This window comes from Ascaphus truei, chromosome 16 (assembly GCF_040206685.1).
Source record: "Ascaphus truei isolate aAscTru1 chromosome 16, aAscTru1.hap1, whole genome shotgun sequence".
Lineage (NCBI taxonomy): Eukaryota > Metazoa > Chordata > Amphibia > Anura > Ascaphidae > Ascaphus > Ascaphus truei.
Window position 1 is genome coordinate 14,810,925 of NC_134498.1, and position 20,479 is coordinate 14,831,403.

A 20,479-nucleotide genomic window follows, 5' to 3' on the forward strand; every position below is an offset into this window, starting at 1 on the left:
CTGAAATTTCATGTCATTTTTCAATAATGTTTGTGGAAAGGCTACAGCGTTCGTTAATAGGGACATTTGTGAAACTGTGTAAACGATGTACAGTACCGTACTAATTTAAATTGTGCCTTAGTTCACCAAATACTTGAGTCTATTGGGAATAATGGTGGAGTTGATTATCCAGGGATACTGCAGGCAGAGTGGCAGGTACAGATATAGACGAAAAGTGCATTGAAACCATAGCGATCCGTGCGAAGACTTGGGTTTAGTGACAATTATTCTCCCAAGGTTCCACATAGCCTTTTGTCCAACCTTAATTTAGTGCAAAGTGCCTGTCTCGGGCGCCAATTCTGGAAGGCTTAATTAGGTAAAGAGAGATTTCTCCATAATTACATGGTGATTCAGGATGCATAATTTCAGCATTACCTTTATTTCCTTATGGTTGCAAGGTGTTTAACTGAGTCAGGCTGTCTTGGAACACAAATTCTTGTTTACACAAATGTCTCTGTCTTAATTAAATGAGCTGGTCACCCTTAAACGATAACATTCAGCAGGCATTTGATGCTGTTGTTTGTTTGCTTTTTGTGCATCCTTGATGAATCGTTCCTAAAAATACTATTGATCCGGAGAATCAATCTTATACCTTTTGTCAAAAAGGATGTTTTTACCTAAACAACGCTATCGATTACTCAGATACTGTAGAAAGAAAGTCATTTTGTGTCAGTGCTGGCTTTCCTGATTTCAAATTCATTGCAGTAAATGTTTCCAAGTAAACGCTAATAAAATATTAAAATATAAGTTAAGAGATGCACACTTAACAATGCAAACTACTTTTACAAACTATAATGCATAGACTTTGCAGATCTTGTCAATGTTAATTAAGCTGTTTCATTTCAATCTCAAAATACGTGGCTTTATTTCAGATGAATTATTATTGTAAAGCCAGAACAAAAGAAAACTGTCAGAGCTGACACCTTTTAATCGCACATCATGGCCCCAGAAGTTTAGATTATTCTTGTAAATCTCATGGAGTTTTTTGCTGAGCTTTTATGTGTTAAAAAAGACATTAATGTAGACACATTGTTAATGCAAGTTTACAAAGTTATTGTCTGACTGAGAGATTCAAGGCAGACATAACAGTGCAATGAGGAATTCCTTTCCAAAAGACTGTAGAACTGTTGAAGTGCACTTGGGGATATTAGTATGAGGATCGTGTAATCAACCTTCACAGGCTCTTATGGTGTTTAACGAACACTATGTCACTGTTGCTTGTTTCCACGGATGATCACATTGACAGATGTCAGGGAGCGGTGGATAGGATTGATATGGAAAAGATGGCATGTTTCTTCCGTTCATGATGTCAGAGAGTTTTTTGTGACCATGTGATATAGCTATGCAGGCAATCAAGTGGTTGTGAGGCTGGAAGGTCCATGCAGCTCCGATGCTGTGAATCTTACACTACTACTGTATATGGGTTTAAGCTTTGACGCTATTGTATTTTGTCAAATGGCTATTTGGAGGTGTTTAATCGGACAAATAAACATTATGCAGCGAATAGTAGCTCTGTTGTCTGGATAACTTTATACGTGAGCATCGGAGTAGCTGTATACTGAGTGGAAGTATCTCTGTGTTTCTATGATCTTGCTGACTGGCACAACTTCATGTCCTAGTAGAGGGAATTACTGAGATTTTTTTTTATTTTTGCTATAATAATTCATTGTAATTTATTTTTACTCTAGTTTTATCCCTATTGACTAGGGGTCTCAAACTCTGTCCTCAAGGGCCCCCAACAGGCCAGCTTTTATGCATATCACTCAGGGCCGTCTTAACAGTATTATAGGTGCCCGGACAAAGCAGTGCACTGGGCCCTGCAAAATTTCTCTCGCGAATGCAGACATGGCAACTCTCTTCTACAAGTTGTAATTTTTTCTCCCTCTACCGAGTTAGCGGGACATTTGAACTTGAGGCAATATCTCGTGCAGTGCCAATGCGCGCACCCTCGACATCTCCAGATGCCATGGGGATAGCCTCCACCTACAGAATGCGTTGCGCGTGACGCGCGCATGATGCACCCGAGCTCCGTGGCAACAGAGCTCATCAGCTCCATCACCATCACCAGCCTACCCTGAGGCTGCTCCTCCGCTCCACACCTCTCTGGTTTGGTCTTTTCTGCCTATTTATGTTCAGCTTTGCCACTGGCACTTTGGCTGAGCATAGATTCACGTTACACTGTGTTTGCCTCTGCTAACCCTGCCTTGTCCCTGTCCTGTTCTCTTACTCCTAGTGTTGATCTCCTGTGTACCAACCCGGCTTGTCTTTGGACCATCCGCAGCTCTGGAATACTGAACTCAGGTCTCTATGACTCTCTGCTTCTCTCCAACCCTGACCACTGCATTGAACTTCGACTATCCTACTCTCTCCAACCCGACCTCAGCAATAGTACCTTCCACACTCCGAACCTCTCCTGCACTGAACCCGGCAAGTACTGTATAATAACTACCCTGACCTCTCCACTCCAGGCCCGGCTACCAAGACTATCCTACACTCCGGATGTGGCCCCAGTATCTGTGGCTGGTGTTGTCTATTCCCATCTCAGTACAGGGGTCTCGTCTTGTTTGTGATGAGCACAGCGTAACACTTTTACAGTACTTAATAGTTTCCATATTTATTGGGCCCTGAGTCCTAGGAGCTTTGGGGTTCCCTTATTCCCCCCAAGACCACTGTGGTCATACTGTACAGCTTGGTGAGCTTGTATATCTTTATGGGAATGGGGGAGGGCACTGGTAGATAAGCATTAGGCTCTTGGGGTGCCCTACTTGGCAGTCCTGGTATGTAGCATGCTACTTGCTTAGTGAGGAACCTAGGATTGTTATAGTTGTACAGTGGTACACTAAATACAAGAATCAGGAGATGTAGCAAAGGTTATTGCTCCCACTGGGGCGTTATGGTGCGATTTTCTATGTTATCACTTCATTGAATCCTATGGAAGCTCTGGGATATTCTGCATTATAATGCACTATTCTGAATGATCAAAAAGTGAAATAAAGCTTCCTGTATATGGAAACAGAGCCGGCAACAGGGGGGGGACAGAAGGGATAAGTGTTCCGGGCTCGTTGACAGTGGGAGGCACGGCAGCAGGTGCTGCAAATTGGCTATAGGGTCAGGCCCGGCTGCCGGTTACGGCCTAGCCCAGCTCTCCATCAGATGCTGGCCTCTTCCTTACTCGTGTCCCATGCCGAGCTTCCAACCTCTGGCGGCACGCGACAGGCCCCTCAGTGCATTGGAAGTAAGCTGTGCCTCAGCTTCCAGTGCGTGCTGACTTTGGAAGTTCGGCCTGGGACACAGATTGAGGAGGCCTGCAGCTGATGGAGAGCCGGGGCCAGGCCTCAACTGGCAGCAGGGCCAGACAAGAGGTCGGCCCCAACTTTCAGCACTGGCTGGACCACCGCAGCCACCGGGCCCAGCCTTACCATCCCCAAGGTAAGTCTACTATTTAATACGTATGGTGGGGTGGGGGTGGGAGGTGGCTGTCTTTTTATATGTATTTGGGGGGGGGTCTTTTTATATGTACTGGGGGAATGGGGATTTTTTCATATGTATTAGGGGAGTAGGGAGCTTTTTATATGTATTGGGGGGAGTGGGGGTCTTTGTGTATGTATTGGGGAGTGGGGGACTTTTATATTTATTGGGGAGGAGTGGGGGTCTTATAATACATACTGGACGGAAGTGGGGGTCTGTTTATATTTATTGGGGGAGTGGGGGTCTTTTTATTTGTATTGGGGGAGTGGGGTCTTTTTTAATATGGAATGGGGGGTGTAGTAGGGGTCTTTTTAATATGTAATGTAGGGGGGTGGCGGTCTTTTAAATATGGAGTGGGGGTCTTTTTAATATGGAATGGGGGTTTGGTATGTATTTTGTGGTGGGGGAATGAGTGAGAGTGGGGTAATTGATGGAAGTTGGGGGCGAGTGAGAGGAGAGAGGGGTTGAGAGAGGCAGTGAGTGAGGAAAAGAGGGAGTACGAGTGAGATGCAAGGGACATAAATAATACGAGACTGGAGAGGGGAGGTGAGGAAGAGGGAGTCAGGCAGATGGGAGAGAAAGGCATGGGAAGATGGGGAGAAATAGAGGGGGCTCATGAGGTGGGAAATGGGGTGGGGGGCTCACAGTACCGCCTACATGGGGGGGGGAAGGCCCAGACGTAACTTTAGTCCTGGGCCCTGGGAAATCTGTCAGCGGCCCTGTAAGTAAACATCAGATACTGAACATGCTTCATACATGTGATATATGCACCATGCAAAAGACACTCACACACACACACACACATTAGATACATTCACCATGCATACACAAATTTATAAATGAACTATACACATACAGATCAGATGCATACACAGTATAGACAGATGCAGCCAGACTTACTGTCCACTGGGCTGTGGCTTTCACTGTGCTGGTGTGGCTGCAGTGCGGCTGCATTGTGCGGCTGCATTGTGTCCACATAGCAGCTACAGATCTCACAGTACCAAGTATAGTGAGTGACCCAGAAGGATTACCGCTCAGAAACTCACCTTGAGCAACGCAGCTGTGTCCAGTCCCCGAGTGCAGCCGCCTCTGCCTGCCGTCTGGATTCGTGTCCCCACTCGCTGATGGTAACCAGGGCTGTATTTACCTCCCTCTAGATGATATAGAATTCTTATATGGGTCTCTACATCATGAGGACAAGCTATATGTCTCTATTTGGTCATCTACAATAGGGGTGCGCAAACGTTTGCTCCTGCGCCCCCGGTGCTCGCGCCCTCCCTTCACTCAGTGTGGTGTCATATGATGCACAGGGTCATGTGACATCACGTCACGTGACCCGTGGCATAATTTGAGGCTGTGTTGCTATGACAACGCGCATCTGACGTCACACCGCATTACCCTGCGGCACTCCATGGAACTGCGGTGCCATGGAGACGCTTCCAGATGCAGCTGAAGCAAGGTAAATTGAGGTTCCAGAGGCCCCACACGATCCCCCAGCATTTAATTTTAATGCTTTGGGGAAGAGCACAGGGCCTCTGCAACCGCCTGCACCCATCCAGAATATCTTGCGCCCCCCATTTTGCACATCCCTGATCTACATCGTCAAAGGGGTTGGACATTGTTACATATCCTGTCTAGCCCCCTTGAACATGTAGATGTACAAATATGGCCATATAGCCTCCCACTCTCCTGATGTAGAGCCTCATATAGGGGGAAGTAAATACAGCCTGCATCTCTTGAGTGAGTGGGGGGGCACGGATCAAGACGGAAAGGCAGCTGGAGAAAGGGACCGGACTCAGCTGCGCAGCTCATCAGAAAGGGGAGTAGTGCCATTCTCTCCCTGTAGGAGGGCCCATCAAGCGAACAATAAACGCTGCAGGGTCCCATTCAAAAGCATGGAACCCAACAGTATTAATCCTTCTGGTCGCTAGACTTGCTGTCCTTGTGGCCACAGACAGGCCGTGGTTCTCCGTATTTTTCTCCGCGGCCACAAGGACAGTAATTTTTATGGGAACGAACTCTCTGAGTTTTTTTCTGATTGCTCCGTTTATCTCTATTTTTTCTTCTTGCAACACACACAGATGGATTGTACACACGGTACCCTAGGACCCATGGGGTGAATCAGGATGCTGCACTTACAGTATGAAGTGAATCCAACTGGGAATACACAGCACCCCCCACACCTGAAGATGTCTGAAGGAAGGTATGGTCAAATTAAGTATGCTGTTATTTCTGTATTTCTTCTCACAATCCAGGGGGAGCATAAGGAGAGAATCAACAAAAAAAAAAGAATCTAAGTGTTGATGTACTGTATGTGAAAGAATTGAAATAAATCGTTAGCTCCTATAGAATGCGTACTCAAAATGTAAAGGAAGTATATGCGCAAATCCAAAACAGTGACAAAATCTGCACTTATGCGGTAACTTCAGGAGAGATGCACCTCAGTAGATGATAGAAGAGAGACTTCCATAGCACAGATCAATATATCAAAAAAGTTTGTGTTAAGAAAGTAAAATAACGCACTTACAATAAGTATGATAATTAAAAGCATGTATCACATATATGGAAGTCGTTGGCCTGAACTGCTCACCGCCTCCGTCTCTGGTGACTCCAGCAGTTAAGGGAATCCTCCCCCGCTGGTGGGCTCACTGCTTGCATTGATCATGGACTCAGCTGCATCACTTAGTGGGAGTGGGAGTTCCCTGTCGACGACAGCACACACAGACGCGTCCTTGAACCTGCTGACCGAAACCGGAAGGGACGTGTCGCCGACCGGAAGGTTTTGAGCTTGGAGTTACAACCATATTTGTTTTTTTCTCTGCACTATTCTTTGAACAATCATGTTTATATGCTAATTGTTGCACTGTCATTTGAAGTTATTACTGTGTATTAGAGCACTTAATACAGATTGCACTTATTTCTGGACACTGGATGTGTTAAACCTTTATTGCATTGATTTGCGAGGTTTTCCAGCAAGCATTTTTTGTACATGCCTATTAAAACCTCTATAGCCCTGGTAGGTTTGGGCTAGTATTCTGTCCTCCTCCTGTGCAATAATCCCTGGTAAGGGCAGGTTGCCAGGAGTAAATATGGGTTTTCCCTACTCACTGCAGATTAGTAGTGCAGAGAAGGCAGTGCAGTCAGGCCTGTGTCCAATAAGGGACAGGGGCGGGCTCTTGTTGGATCTGTCTTAGTGAACTGCATTTCCTGTTGTTAGTTCAGTTGCTCCTACCCTGATAGGAGCTCAGTCACCAAGCCCAGTTGTGCAGGGCTCTGCCACACTGTGGGCCCTCCCTTAGGGGAGAGGCGGGTAGACTGTTCCTACTACTCTGATAGGGGATAGTGGAAGAGCTAGGCCTTCTTCCATGGCCCTGACTGGGAGTGTATAGCCAGGTCCATCCTGCAGGAGAACTCCTGTGTTCCTGTACTGCTGTGTATGCTACTCCAGTGTATGCTGCTCCAGTGTATGCTGCTCCAGTGTATGCTGTTGGTGCAATAAATTGTTCCTGATTTATAAAGAAGCGGTTGTGAGACTGGAATCTCTCATCCCTGAGTGGGACGTTCTATTCCAGGGATTCCACCCCATATCCTTGGGCCTGCAATAGATGGAGGCGCTGTCACCGTGAGTACGTACTGGGTATGTCCCCAGAAGCCTGTCCTGACCTTCCCCATAACATCGAGCGGGAGACTAAGGAGTCCTGGTCCAGGTGCACCACACTATTATGCCTTGTAACCAGAGTCAGTTTCCCCGTACTAGGGCCAACATGAGATTGGGTGGGGGAAACTCTGTTACACCTCATATATCAGGTGTATGATATCTGAAGGCAGCGGTACGCAAACTGGGGTGTGTGCCCCCCAGTGGGGGTGGGAGATTTGTCGGGGGGGCACGGGCGGTTGCAGAGGTCCTGCGCTCTCCCCCCACGTATTTTATTTAATGCCGGGGGACCGCATGAGGCCTCTGCAACACGGAAACTTACCTTGTTTCAGACGCGTCTCCGTGGCAACGCAGCATCAAATCACGCCGCTGAGTCATGTGATGTTGCCGGCGTCAAATGACACCACGGGTCACGTGATCCCCTGAGCGTAATTTGACGCATCTGGAAGGTAGGAGAGGGGACGCGAGACCGGGGGAGGCCTGGCAGGGGGGCGCAGCTTAAAAAGTTTGCACTCCCCTGCCTTAAGGTGAAAAAGAAAAAATGTGCACAAGCGCTAAAGACTAAAACACCAGTGTGACAATTGCAAAATATATATATATAAAGGCTGCCTAGTAATACTGTCAGTACTGACAGAGAAAGTGAAAGTGAAAACAAAGAAAAACCTGGCGCCAAAAGTTCATTGGATAATCCTGTACTCCTCAGGGGATCAGCACACTTGCTTGACAGGCCATATAGGGGAAAAAACACAAACAGACACAGATCATAGTGCAACACTGTAGGGTTAAAACAGGTCTACACTAATACACACACTGCACATATAACATAGAGACTCCTAGTGACTATAAAAACTATTTATTAAATAAAAAGAACTATGCCATAAAATGGTTTGGACAAATGAGAACACCGCTGGTCATCCAGATATGAAAAATCAGAGCCCTACTTACAAGCAGCAAGGCAAATACAGGCAATGCAACAAAGAAGACTCTTTGTTGCATTGCCTGTATTTGCCTTGCTGCTTGTAAGTAGGGCTCTGATTTTTCATATCTGGATGACCAGCGGTGTTCTCATTTGTCCAAACCATTTTATGGCATAGTTCTTTTTATTTAATAAATAGTTTTTATAGTCACTAGGAGTCTCTATGTTATATGTGCAGTGTGTGTATTAGTGTAGACCTGTTTTAACCCTACAGTGTTGCACTATGATCTGTGTCTGTTTGTGTTTTTTCCCCTATATGGCCTGTCAAGCAAGTGTGCTGATCCCCTGAGGAGTACAGGATTATCCAATGAACTTTTGGCGCCAGGTTTTTCTTTGTTTTCACTTCCCCTGCCTTAAGGGTTACTTCTGCTGGAACTTCTGCATTTCTTATGCATGTTTGGGTTTTTTTTGGTTCTGGGCACCACACAATTTTTTGGACAAAAAGCAGAATAGCACAACAGACTACAAATGTATAATCAAGAGTACTACATGCACTAATTTATGGGGGTACTCAGCGCAGTATGTTACTGTGTAGTTGAAAACTTGGGGTGTTTGTCACCAAATCTTTTTATTTTTTTTAAGTTTCTCAGTTATATTATTTTAGTTTCCCAATTGTTTTTATTATTTCTCACTTATTTTAAGCACGCTTTTCATGTTCTCTTATGCTATTCTAGCATGTAAATGTATCATTAAATCCACCATACATGAACACAGACACATACGCTAGTACAAGCCACATTTATACTGCCCAACACACTAAAATCTTTACTGACCTGGGGCTGGAGCAGTGGGGAGAATGGGGACCTTTAGAGAAGATGCCAAGAAGAGCTCCAAAATGTTTGCACATGGCGGGAATTTGCCGCTTCTTCAACAGCCCTGCCTTCAATGTCAGAAAGTGTGCTTCTCTGTAACTCCCTATCCCAGAAGCTACTGACCTAACAGTTACAAATGTTGTTAGCCCCTGATAGGGTCTGAGGTTTTTCAGCAGACCAATGGACTAAGTGGACCAGTCAAATTCCTTGTGTCTCTGTTGGATGACACAGTGATTACACACCTAAAAGTATCTGTGCTCATGTCTTTATGTTGCTTCTGTTCTGTTGGAAAATGAGTTTACAGACACATTTACTGTATTAAAAGGTGATAATATTGTATTCTACATTAGTTCCACATCGTGATGCAAGTCCCTGAAAACTAAATCACATTTACTGAATACTTATTAAGTAGATAGATGCAGCAGATAATGGTTTGAACTGTATTGCTTCTTGACCATCTATCAAATATATTGTTTTGTTTATTTGAAACAGCTTAATTATGTGGGGTTTTTTTATAAGTCAGCTAGAAAGATATTAAAATCACATGAAGGTATAAATAACTCTAATTTATGTTTGCTTGAAATCCTAACAAGTCATTAGGATAAAATAATTTGCATGTAATTGTAAATATATATTCATGCAAAACGCACTGGTCTAATTTACAAACCAGCTAATGAGACTGTGTTTGTTACTGTGTTACTTTATTCAGACTTCATTTTCTCCCAAATTACTTATAGTATCTTGAACTTTTCTTAAAGTTCAATGTCCTTTTGTAAATGTGCAGAATACTAAACATATTACCTACAGTAAAAGAGAAAGAAATTCGCTACATAGTTACATAGTAGATGATACTGTATGCCCATTGAGTTGAACCTATGTTAATATTAGATAACAGATGGTCATCCTATATTTGTATTTACAGTATATTGATCCAGAGGAAAGAAAACAAAAAACCCAGTGACATAGAATCCAATGCTGTCTCATAAAGGGGAAACTAAATTAATTCCTGACTCTAAATAATCAGCTTTCTCCCTGGATCAACATCCTTTCCATGTTTACTTATTTGGTATATTGCTGTATACCTTTCATTTCTAAAAAAGATGTCTAACCTTACTGTAAAGAACCATTTCCTTTGTTGCTGGTTAAATCTCCATTCCTCCAACCCTATGGGATGACCCTGTGTCATTTGTACTGCCCTTGTGATGAATAATTATTTTAAAAGTTCCTTGTATTGACCATGAATATATTGTAAATAGTTATCATATCCCCTCTTAAAAATGCCTTTTTCTTATCTAAAAAAATCTAATTTAGCCAGCCTTCCTCATAAGTCAGATTTTCCATCCCCTTTATTAATTTGGTGTCTGTTCACTACATTTTTTCTACGGTAGTTTCATAATGTCTATTTTGTTTAGTGGTCCACAAAACTGTATATTCATATTCAAGGTGTCGCCTTGACTCTTACTAAGGATTTATACAGTGGCAAAATTATTCTTTCTTCACCTCCATCCATTCCCGTTTAAAGTAAGAAAAGATTTAATTTGCCTATGCAGTTACTGCCTGACATTGAGCACTATTGCTAAGCCTGCTGTCTACAAGCACTCCTAAATCTTTCTCCATCAAGGATTGACCTATTTTCTTCCATTTAATGTGTACTGTAAGTCGCCTGTTTATTCTTGCTTCCCAAATGCCTAACCTTACATTTATCTGTATTTGTTACGATTGTGGTCGCCACAAACTGGGACCCGACCGCGGGGCTGAGGTGGGGTTATATAATCACCGACCTTAGTCCGCGCAGACTGATCCGGAGTGCGCAGTTCATAGTCGTACATAGCAGGCTCAGGATTGGAGAAGGCAGCATCGTTGTTATTCAAGCAGGAGTTCGGCAACAGGTAGTTAGAAGTTCCCCGCTTCAGCTTAGGAGCGTGAGCGCGGGAGTGGCCTCTGCGCGAGGAGCGGGCTTGGCCCATGACGCCAGTCTCAGCAGGGGGATACAGCAGGCTGGCCGAAGTACACCGCGGGGCAGCGTCGGGGAAAACAAACGCTTTAGTCAAAGTCCAAAGCAGGCCTCTGCGTGGAGAGTAGCAGCAGGCCTCAGGAAACACAGGAACACAGGCCACTGCGTGGTACTAGCAGCAGGCCTTAAGTAACACCGGAACACAGACCTCTGCATGGCTAATAGCAGCAGGTCTCCGGATACTCAGGAACTAGAGATGAGAATTAGAGAGGTTAGTACACAAGGAGACAAGCCAGGCGGCTTGTTGCAGAGACAGTAACGTCCAGAGAAGGATTATGCTCGGCTCTGATTCAGAGCCAAAGCCCAACATATAAAGGGCGGAGATCCAATCACAGGGGGAGGGTGTTTGAGCATTCCTCCAATGATAGAGCACAGGGCAGAAGCTGCAATTAGAGGCAGCACATGTGCCATTGATTGCCAGAGGAAGCCTTTGTAACTGCAGAGGTCTGCAAGGCTATAATCAATGCCAGGAGCGGATTCCTTACAGTACCCCCCCTTCGGGTGAGACCTCCGGACGAACAGGATCATTAACAGATCTGGGGGACATGGAGTTGTTCCTAAACTTCCTTAGGTGAGAGGTGGCGTTGAAAGCCCACGGTTTGTTGGGATTCCTTACAGTACCCCCACCTCTGGGTGGGAAGCCTGGGTGGACATGATCATTCATAGGTCTGGGAGACATTGAGTTGTTCCTGAAGTGTCTCAGGCGAGAATTAGGTCCAAAATCCAGGTGTACATTGGCGAGTGCCACAAAGGAGAGCGGTGGCACTGCAGTTCTCGGTACATGGGCAATGGGACCAGGGGACTTGGAAATCCAAAGCTGAGAAAGGACAGGGGACTCCAGAATAGGGACATCAGAAGGGACATGCAGCCAGGTGTCCAGTGCATAGTAATAGTCCAAGAGTACGGGACACAGGACACTGATTGTCGGACATGAATGACATTGGGGACTTCAGGGCAGACAATGGCTTTGGCGGAATCAGCACATAAGAACTTGCGAGAGTCTTTAGCTCCCAAGGGATTCTGGGTGGTGGTTAGCGAGGGTATTGGGCGGGAGTGTTCACTGCAAGATGTTGAAGCAGTAGTCTCGATACGAATCAGGCTTGTAATCCCAAGCAATTCGAGAGAGCCGGTAGCAGTGATGACGTAATTCTTGGTTATGGTACAGGCAGTTGAAGAAGGGTCCGCCTCCTTTGGCCTCTGATATTTGGGGAGAATGAAATCCGAAGTTATGGCCTTGGCGAAGGGCATAGTAAGCAGCAAGGAGACAGTAGGGGACAGCATGTCCATACCCATAGTGGGGCCATCGAGAACAGGGACGGACGCCTCAGGAAAAGCAACGAGGTCCAGTATGAGTGTCTTTGTCTTAGAGAAAGACCAAATGCAATTCAGAAAGGGCACTTCAGGAACCACACAGAAACCTGCGAGTAAAGACTCTGGTTGAAAGGTGAGAAAACAGATCTTATCCGAGAAGACAGGAAGCCGGGTAAGCGGTGCATCAGCCTTAGGAATAGAAGTCTTGGGGTTAAAGCTGGGTACCTCCAACAGAGAAAGACAAAACGGAGAACATGAACTTGAGTTAGGAATGGAGGTCCCAGGTAACAAGGTCTCGCATGATACTGTGGGAGAAGCAATGTGGAATATGACTGTTTTAAACACAGGGTCCTTAGCATTGGTAGCTATAGAAACCTTCCTGAGAGGTACCCCTAGTTTTGCGACAGGACAGTCAATAGTATGTACCCCAAGTATTGTGGACAATACAGTGAAATATAACTCCATCTTGTACACAGGTGTTTTCGAAAAAAGGGACGCAGCGTGTATTGCAGAAAGTTCCAAGTGCGATACCACTGAGTTCGTGGTAGCAGAGATGCAGTCAGTAGCGGATACCCCGAATACTGTGGGTGAATCAGCGTGAAACAGTATTATTAGAGGAGTGGACATCCCAGACTTTAAGACTAAGCGTGGAGTTATAGGGAGATTAGAACGAAAAAGGCTATTCCCAGCCGTGAGGAGTTTTAAGTCATTTTTAATCATCCCAGAGGCTATGGAATGATCCGTGAAAGAAACTGGGGTAGACTTTCCAATAGAAATAAGGGACACCTTGCTTGCCACTGAAGTGGGTGATTGAGAACCAGCAGGAACTGAACTACAGTAGCTACTGTAATAAGATCAGAGAACATTGTGCTTGTTTCTGAATTGGGTCCCTGAGAATCCCTAGTGGGGGCATCAGACTCCATGGGGGACTCAGTGACAGGGGTCTTGGGATCAATTAAAGGAATTGCAGGTATCACAGACTCAATAGGAGAAATACCTTGCAAAACAGGAATTTCAGCAAAGGTGATAGGCATCTCACAGACTACAGTGAGAAAGGACTGCAGGTTTACAAAATCAGGGGTAGAGGGAGTTTTAGATTTGAAACCTGATCCTCCAAAAAGGAGGGGCCTGACTGTAATTGTACTAAGGGAGCAACAACAGATACACTGGTCTCAGAAGGGGTCACTTGGGAAGGGGCATAATGTGTACTGTTCACTTTTAACCCTAGGATTTGAGAAGAGGAGAACACAGACAGTACAAGGGGGGCAACCACAACTGTGCTGGTCTCTGAAGTGGATATTTGGGAAGGAGTATCTGGGACATCAGAAACAACTATAGATTCCAAGAAAAAGGGTCTATGCTCAGAAGCAGGGATTTCAGCTCTCTGAGTGACAGATGGGGTCAGCGAAATACCTAGGAGTGGGGATTCTGCGAACAGGCTTAGGGAAACAAACGGTTCCTGAATACTTTTAACTGGAGACAGTATTTTGGCCGAAGGTTCAGGGGGCGCAGCCCCGAAAATTTTAGCTGAGCCAGGGCACTTATAGTAAGGAGTATCCAAAGGCTCAGCAACTTGAACATTAGGGAAGTCATGCAGTGCAACCCCTGCTGTGAGACTTGGGGGTTCATTCTCTGATGCAAAGAAGGACACATTAGCCTGAGGGCAGCAAGGATTTACAGGGGTTAAGGCAGAGAATCAGAAGGGAGATTTGTCTCCGAAATTGGGGACATAAGGGGTTCATCCTCTGAAGCTAAGGAGGTGTCCTTGACTGGCGGACTACAGGGATTTACCAAGGGGGGCTCATAGGGCTGACCCGCAGGGGTTAATACAGAAAAAACTCAAGGGTTAAGTCAGGCTGTGCCTAAGAATCAGAAAAAGAGACGCTAGCCTCCGAAAGTGGGGTTATAGGGGGTTCAGCCTCTTGCCCTATGGACCTAACATTAGTCTGCGGAATACAAGGGTTAACAATGGGCACCTCACAGAGCAGACTAGCAGGGGTAAAAACAGAAATAACCTCGGGAACAGAGCTTAGAAATTCTGGGTTAGAAAGAGAGGGCAAACAGGGTTCATTCTCTGGTGCTAGGAGAGACACACTGACCTGGGGAATGCAGGGATTTACAGTGGGGGATTCATAGGCCTGACTAGCAAGGGTTAAGAGAGGAATAACCTCGGGGATAGAACCCAGGGAGGTTAACTCAGGACTAGGGACCGTGGCAGCTTCTTCCTTAGCGGGCAGCGACAGGGAGATGGTTTGGCCATTCATAGGAGGGGTGGTACCCCCACGGGTTTAGTAACAGGGTTGGCAGAAAATAAATTGTGATTAGAAAGTGCGTAGGCAGCGAGAAGATGGTCATGCTCACTTATGATTAGGTCAAAATCTTGGTACAACACACGGGCGGCATCTAATCTTATCTAGAGTCTTACGATATGAGGTGGAAAAAACAAGGTGACGTTGGGAGAGCAGGGCCTGTTGAGACTTCCTTTCCACTTTAAAAATGCTGAGATCTAGTAAGGAGTTCTTTACGAATCAGTCTTTCCTGAGGGGTTAACCTTTATACATGAACGCACTCTCAGGAGGAGGCAGTCTCTCAAACAGGTATGATCTTCCAAACAGGGACCGGTCTGCAGCCTGGGACATAGGTACAGTTAAACATTTACCAACCCCTGCCACGGCGCAGTCCGGTTTTGTGGGGCCAAGCATACTGCACCGACACACTTTATTCGAGCAAATACCCGGTATGTACCTGGCAGATACCTGGAATGCGCCGCTCCTCACCTCTGACAAGCCCCGTTGCATTTGCCTTCCCAGCCTGGGTTCATGCCTGGCTGATGGGCGGCTGATCTGTTAAATGATAATGATTAGGATTTAATAGGCTGCAATGCTTCGCGTGTCTACCAGATGGCATAAATTCATGAATTGTAATGCAGTATATATATATATATTGTGCAGTATTGCAGCCAGCGGGAATAAAATGCTTCAATCCCTGCTTGGAAAATAACTCAATGCACTCGGGCAGAAAACAGTCACAAACCTCAATACACCCGGGTATACCCGAATTCGTGGGACTAGCCAAGCTCGAATAAAGTGTGTCGCCAGTGTACTGTTACGATTGTGCTCGCCACAAACCGGGACCGGACCGCGGGGCTGAGGTGGGGTAATATAATCACCGACCTTAGTCCGCGCAGACTTGGAGAAGGCAGCATCGTCGTTATTCAAGCAGGAGTTCGGCAACAGGTAGTCAGGAGTTCACCGCTTCTGCTTAGGAGCGTGAGCGCGGGAGTGGCCTCGGCCTATGATGCCGGTATCAGCAGGGGGAGAAAGCAGGCTGGCCGAAGTACACTGTGGGGCAGCGTCGGGGAAAACCAAAGCTTCAGTCAGAAGTCCAAAGCAGGCCTCTGCGTGGAGAATAGCAGCAGGCCTCAGTAAATGAAGGGTAACCTCTGCTAGGGGAGAATGAAGCAGGTACCAGGAACCAGTGCTGGCTAAACAACGCTTCAGCACAGGAGTCAGGAACAGGCCTCTGCGTGGAGAGTAGCAGTAGGTCTCAGGAAACACTGGAACACAGACCTCTGCATGGCGAATAGCAGCAGGTCTCCGGATACTCAGGAACTAGAGATGAGAACTAGAGAGGTTAATACACAAGGAGACAAGCCAGGCGGCTTGTGGCAGAGACAGTCACGTCCAGAGAAGGATTATGCTCGGCTCTGATTTAGAGCCAAACCCAACATATAAAGGGCGGAGATCCAATCACAGGGGGAGGGTGTGTGAGCATTCCTCCAATGATGGAGCACAGGGCAGAAGCTGCAATGAGAGGCAGCACATGTGCCATAGATTGCCAGAGGAAGCCTTTGTAACTGCAGAGGTCTGCAAGGCTATAATCAATGTCAGGAGCAATTTCTTACAGTATTAAACCTCATCTGCCATTTACCTGCCCAAGTTTCCAGTTTATTCAAGTCGTTCTGTAGAGAAATTACATCCTGTGTCACATTAAAAAGACTGCTCTTAGAAGATCTGATCGTAGCTGTTTTACTTTCAGACGGATATGTGATGTGCAGTGCTTTTGTTTGGCTTTTTTACCTTTTCTACTGTACCTCTAATGTGATATTATTCTTTTGTGTCTGAGGTTTGTATTGTTTTTCCATAGAGGTACAAGCGACTAACAGGGATATTATCATAGAAAAATCTCTCCATTTTCTGAGAGTACCATGGCTTAGATTCCTAAACTTTGTTAAACCAGTGATTATATTCTGCGTTATGAAAAAACATTGCAGAATATTTTTGTACTAATATTCACTAGGAACCATAAGTGTGACGGTATCCATATGTTAATTAACTAATTTGCATATGACATTTTGGCAGTAATGCAGGAGAACTGCGATAATCACTATCGCAATTTCCTACATAACAAAATCCAATTTCTGCAAAAATCCACATGATAATACATAGCTACCATAGAGTAATGCAATACAAATCACTATATTATCCTATAGCTGAAGAATCGTTTAACCCCTTTGATACCTGATGGGCCTCCAATGACTATCATAGAAAGGCCTTTAGGTACACTGGCGACACACTTTATTCGAGCTCGGCTAGTCCCACGAATTCGGGTATACCCGGGTGTATTGAGGTTTGTGACTGTTTTCTGCCCGAGTGCATTGGGTTATTTTCCGGCAGGGATTGAAGCATTTTATTCCCGTTGGCTGCAATACTGCACACTACATATATATATACTGCATTACAATTCATGAATTTATGCCATCTGGTAGACACGCGAAGCATTGCAGCCTATTAAATCCTAATCATTATCATTTAACAGATCAGCCGCCCATCAGCCAGGCATGAACCCAGGCTGGGAAGGCAAATGCAACGGGGCTTGTCAGAGGTGAGGAGCGGCGCATTCCAGGTATCTGCCAGGTACATACCGGGTATTTGCTCGAATAAAGTGTGTCGGTGCAGTAATAATGGAAGGGATATGGGGGTGACACAAACATCTTAATACAATACCTACCTATACCTACATCCATTGCATACCAAAGAGGCAAATAAAGCACTGCTTGGCAATCCCTTACTAACCCCTATGGGAAACAATAGGTCCTTTCCCACCTCCCTCTCCTCTGGGGGTCCTAACCACCCTCTCCTTGGCTCCTTCCTTCCATTACTCACCCTTACTAAACCCACCCCAACACACCATACAAACCCCTATCTACTGTATATAAATGACTTGCAGCCCTGGTAACTAAAGATGTCCAGGAGGCCTGTAAGCCATTAACCTGACAAAAAGAAACCCAAACATAAAAAAAATTATTCAAATATACCTGACAATGTAAAATATTAAAATGGATATAAAACCCATGGTTTCCAACGTGGGGGAAAAAATATCCTTCGACATCTAACATCATTACGATAGAAAGCACACCCCTTCCAAAGGCCACAGGAGTACAAATCCTTTATTTCATTCAAAGGTTCAAAGCCCTTGTATTCTCTCACAATGAAGTGTTTTGCTTCCAATGATGTTACAATAAGCACATTGACCACCACTGATTTAGAGGGAGGTCCACCTTCTCACGCTGCTCTGTGTTGGTGGTCCTGTTCTCTCAGGTAAGCTCTGTTTGAAAGAACTAACCTTCTTAGTGCCTTCTATGCCTTTAAGTGAGTCTCCCCTAACCCCTAACTTCCTCAGGGTTATAGAAGTAAGATTCAGAGAGCCAAGGATATACATTTATTGTTGTGTGTTAACCCGTTGTTCCCTCCCCCCAAGTATCTGTGTTAACATTTATACATAATATATAAGGGAGACTGGAGTACTATATAAACATCAAGGACAAGGATCGTCATTGTGATAGTAATGATTAAAGAAATACAATAGAATAAAAACGTGGAATAATACAGTATGAGTTTGCATATAGTTTGGAGGAAAAAAAACAGGTTTGGCGATTGTACATAATTGTGTGCTAACAATAATACATAGAACATGTGCATCCATGGACTTAAATGGACTTAATGAGCTCTCTGGATTTGGCGTTGGTTTGTCTATTAAGAGAGATTAGTTTAAAAGAGGATTAACTTCACTGATATTCAAAATCAAAGGTTTCATGTTTCAATCCAACATTAAGTGCTTAGGTGACTGTCAATGTCAGAAAAAGGGAAGGGGAAAAACAAATTGAATGTGCCCCCTAAAAGAATTCACTAAACTGCACACCAACAAAGTGTAAAAGTTAACTTTTAATAGATTTACTTAAAACATATATTACCAAAGAGTTGTGTACAGTACTGTGAGTTTAAAAATAAATTAAATCAACTCTACCGAGCATCCGTGTCAACAAATGTATGATTATACTATCCCTATTGACAACTTAATGTTGGTGGGATATAGAGGACAGGGGATGCTGTGAGTCAGGGTATTAACCCATCTGGAGCAACTGTGAGACCAGATGGTAAGTGTATATATATATGTACAAATCAGCGACCAATTGAAGGAATAAATATCCAGCTATCCTGCTACAGTAGAGGCAACGTTTATTCTAGTATTTGCCGTAAACTAGCCGGGTTACATTCTGGGTATGTGCTGGGTATGTTCTGGGCTAGTTTGAGGCACGTTTAAGGCATTTCTGCATTGACTAACGACCCATAGGATTAACACAGCAGGGATCCCTGGCAGTCCAATTCAGTTTCAATGGGACTGCCAGGGACCCCCGCTGTTAATCTGATAGGCCATTAATCAATGCAGAAATGCTGGGGCTAGTTTAAGGAAAGTTTAAGGCATGTATTCAGAATGTACCTGGGTGTTTCCTGGTTTTTTTGGGGAATTGCCACTGGTTTTTGTTCGAATAAGAGTTGCCTCTACTGTATATTTAATATCACTGGGCACTTCAATGAAAAATTAACAGTGTGTTGAAGTACATGTGCTTAAGTGATAGAGCTGACACATGCAGTGATAATGATAGTAAATTCACAACATGATGAAGCTGACACACACAGCAATATTAAAGTGAGTTCACAGTATAAGTTCTGTGAAAACACCTGTCATGGAGAGCAGGAAACGCAGGCTCACTGACTGTAGAGATAGATAACTAACTACTAAGGTCTACACAGATAGAACCAGGAGACTGCAAATACTACATTAAAACAGCTCCAAGTAGGAGACTGACAACATTGCGCGTCCAACGTGCGTTTCCCTCCAGCAAAGGAGCTTCTTCAGGGAAAATTTTGACTGTCAATGTCTCAAAAAAATACTCCACACAGCAATTTCTTCTGATAGCATCTGGTAATGCTTACACTACTATGGGAGGTCATTTTGTTCTGCTCAGGCTTCTGTTGAAATTGATATCATCTATCAACAGTGGCGGATTTCCTATTAGATCCCTTAGGCCAGAAAAATATTGGGGTGGCAAAAATGTCCCCCCCCCCCACCCCATATACATTTGCCTCGCTCTCGGGCTTGATGGGAAGGAACTTACATGTGGTGGCCGCCTCCTTTGCTGCCACCCTCCTCCATTCGAATCCTAGCGTCAAATGACGTCACGGCATTTCATTGCCATGGTAATGTGATGTCGAGACGTCAAATGATGTCACGACGTCGCGTTACCATGGCAATACGGCACAGTGTGAAGTCCCATTGGTGACGTCCACTGCGTCATTTTATGCTGGCATTCGAATGGAGAATGAGGGCGGCAGCAAAGGAGACGGCCACCACATGTAAGTGCCATGGGGCGGCGGAATTTCAAAACCGCCGCTGTCTATCAACACGATGAACGAAGGACAAAAGTTTCCTGAGCTTTTTTGTGTGCATCCTGATAACTTTTCTCAAGTAGAGTAGATGTCAATCATTGCTCTATTACAAGGCTTAACAAAATGATTACATTTATGATGTAGACCCTTATTATCTAAGTGGTACTATTCTATGAAGCACCTTCTGGCACTGGCAGATACCTCTCAAACTGAACGTTTCTTATAAAATAAGACAGAAGTCTCAAGCCATTCAGTCTGAGCAGAGTAACCAACATCCATGGTTGCTATGGCAACGCATTGCTACTTAAGGCACGCATAGGAGGGGGAACGTGATTTTTCCCTGACGAAGCTCCGTTGCTGGAGTGAAACGTACGTCGGGCACTTTATGACATCATGATCTTACGTATCAGCAGTGTTAGGGCCTTAAGAATGAGTGGGATTGCAATCTAGTAGCTTAGTACGTGGAAAATATAA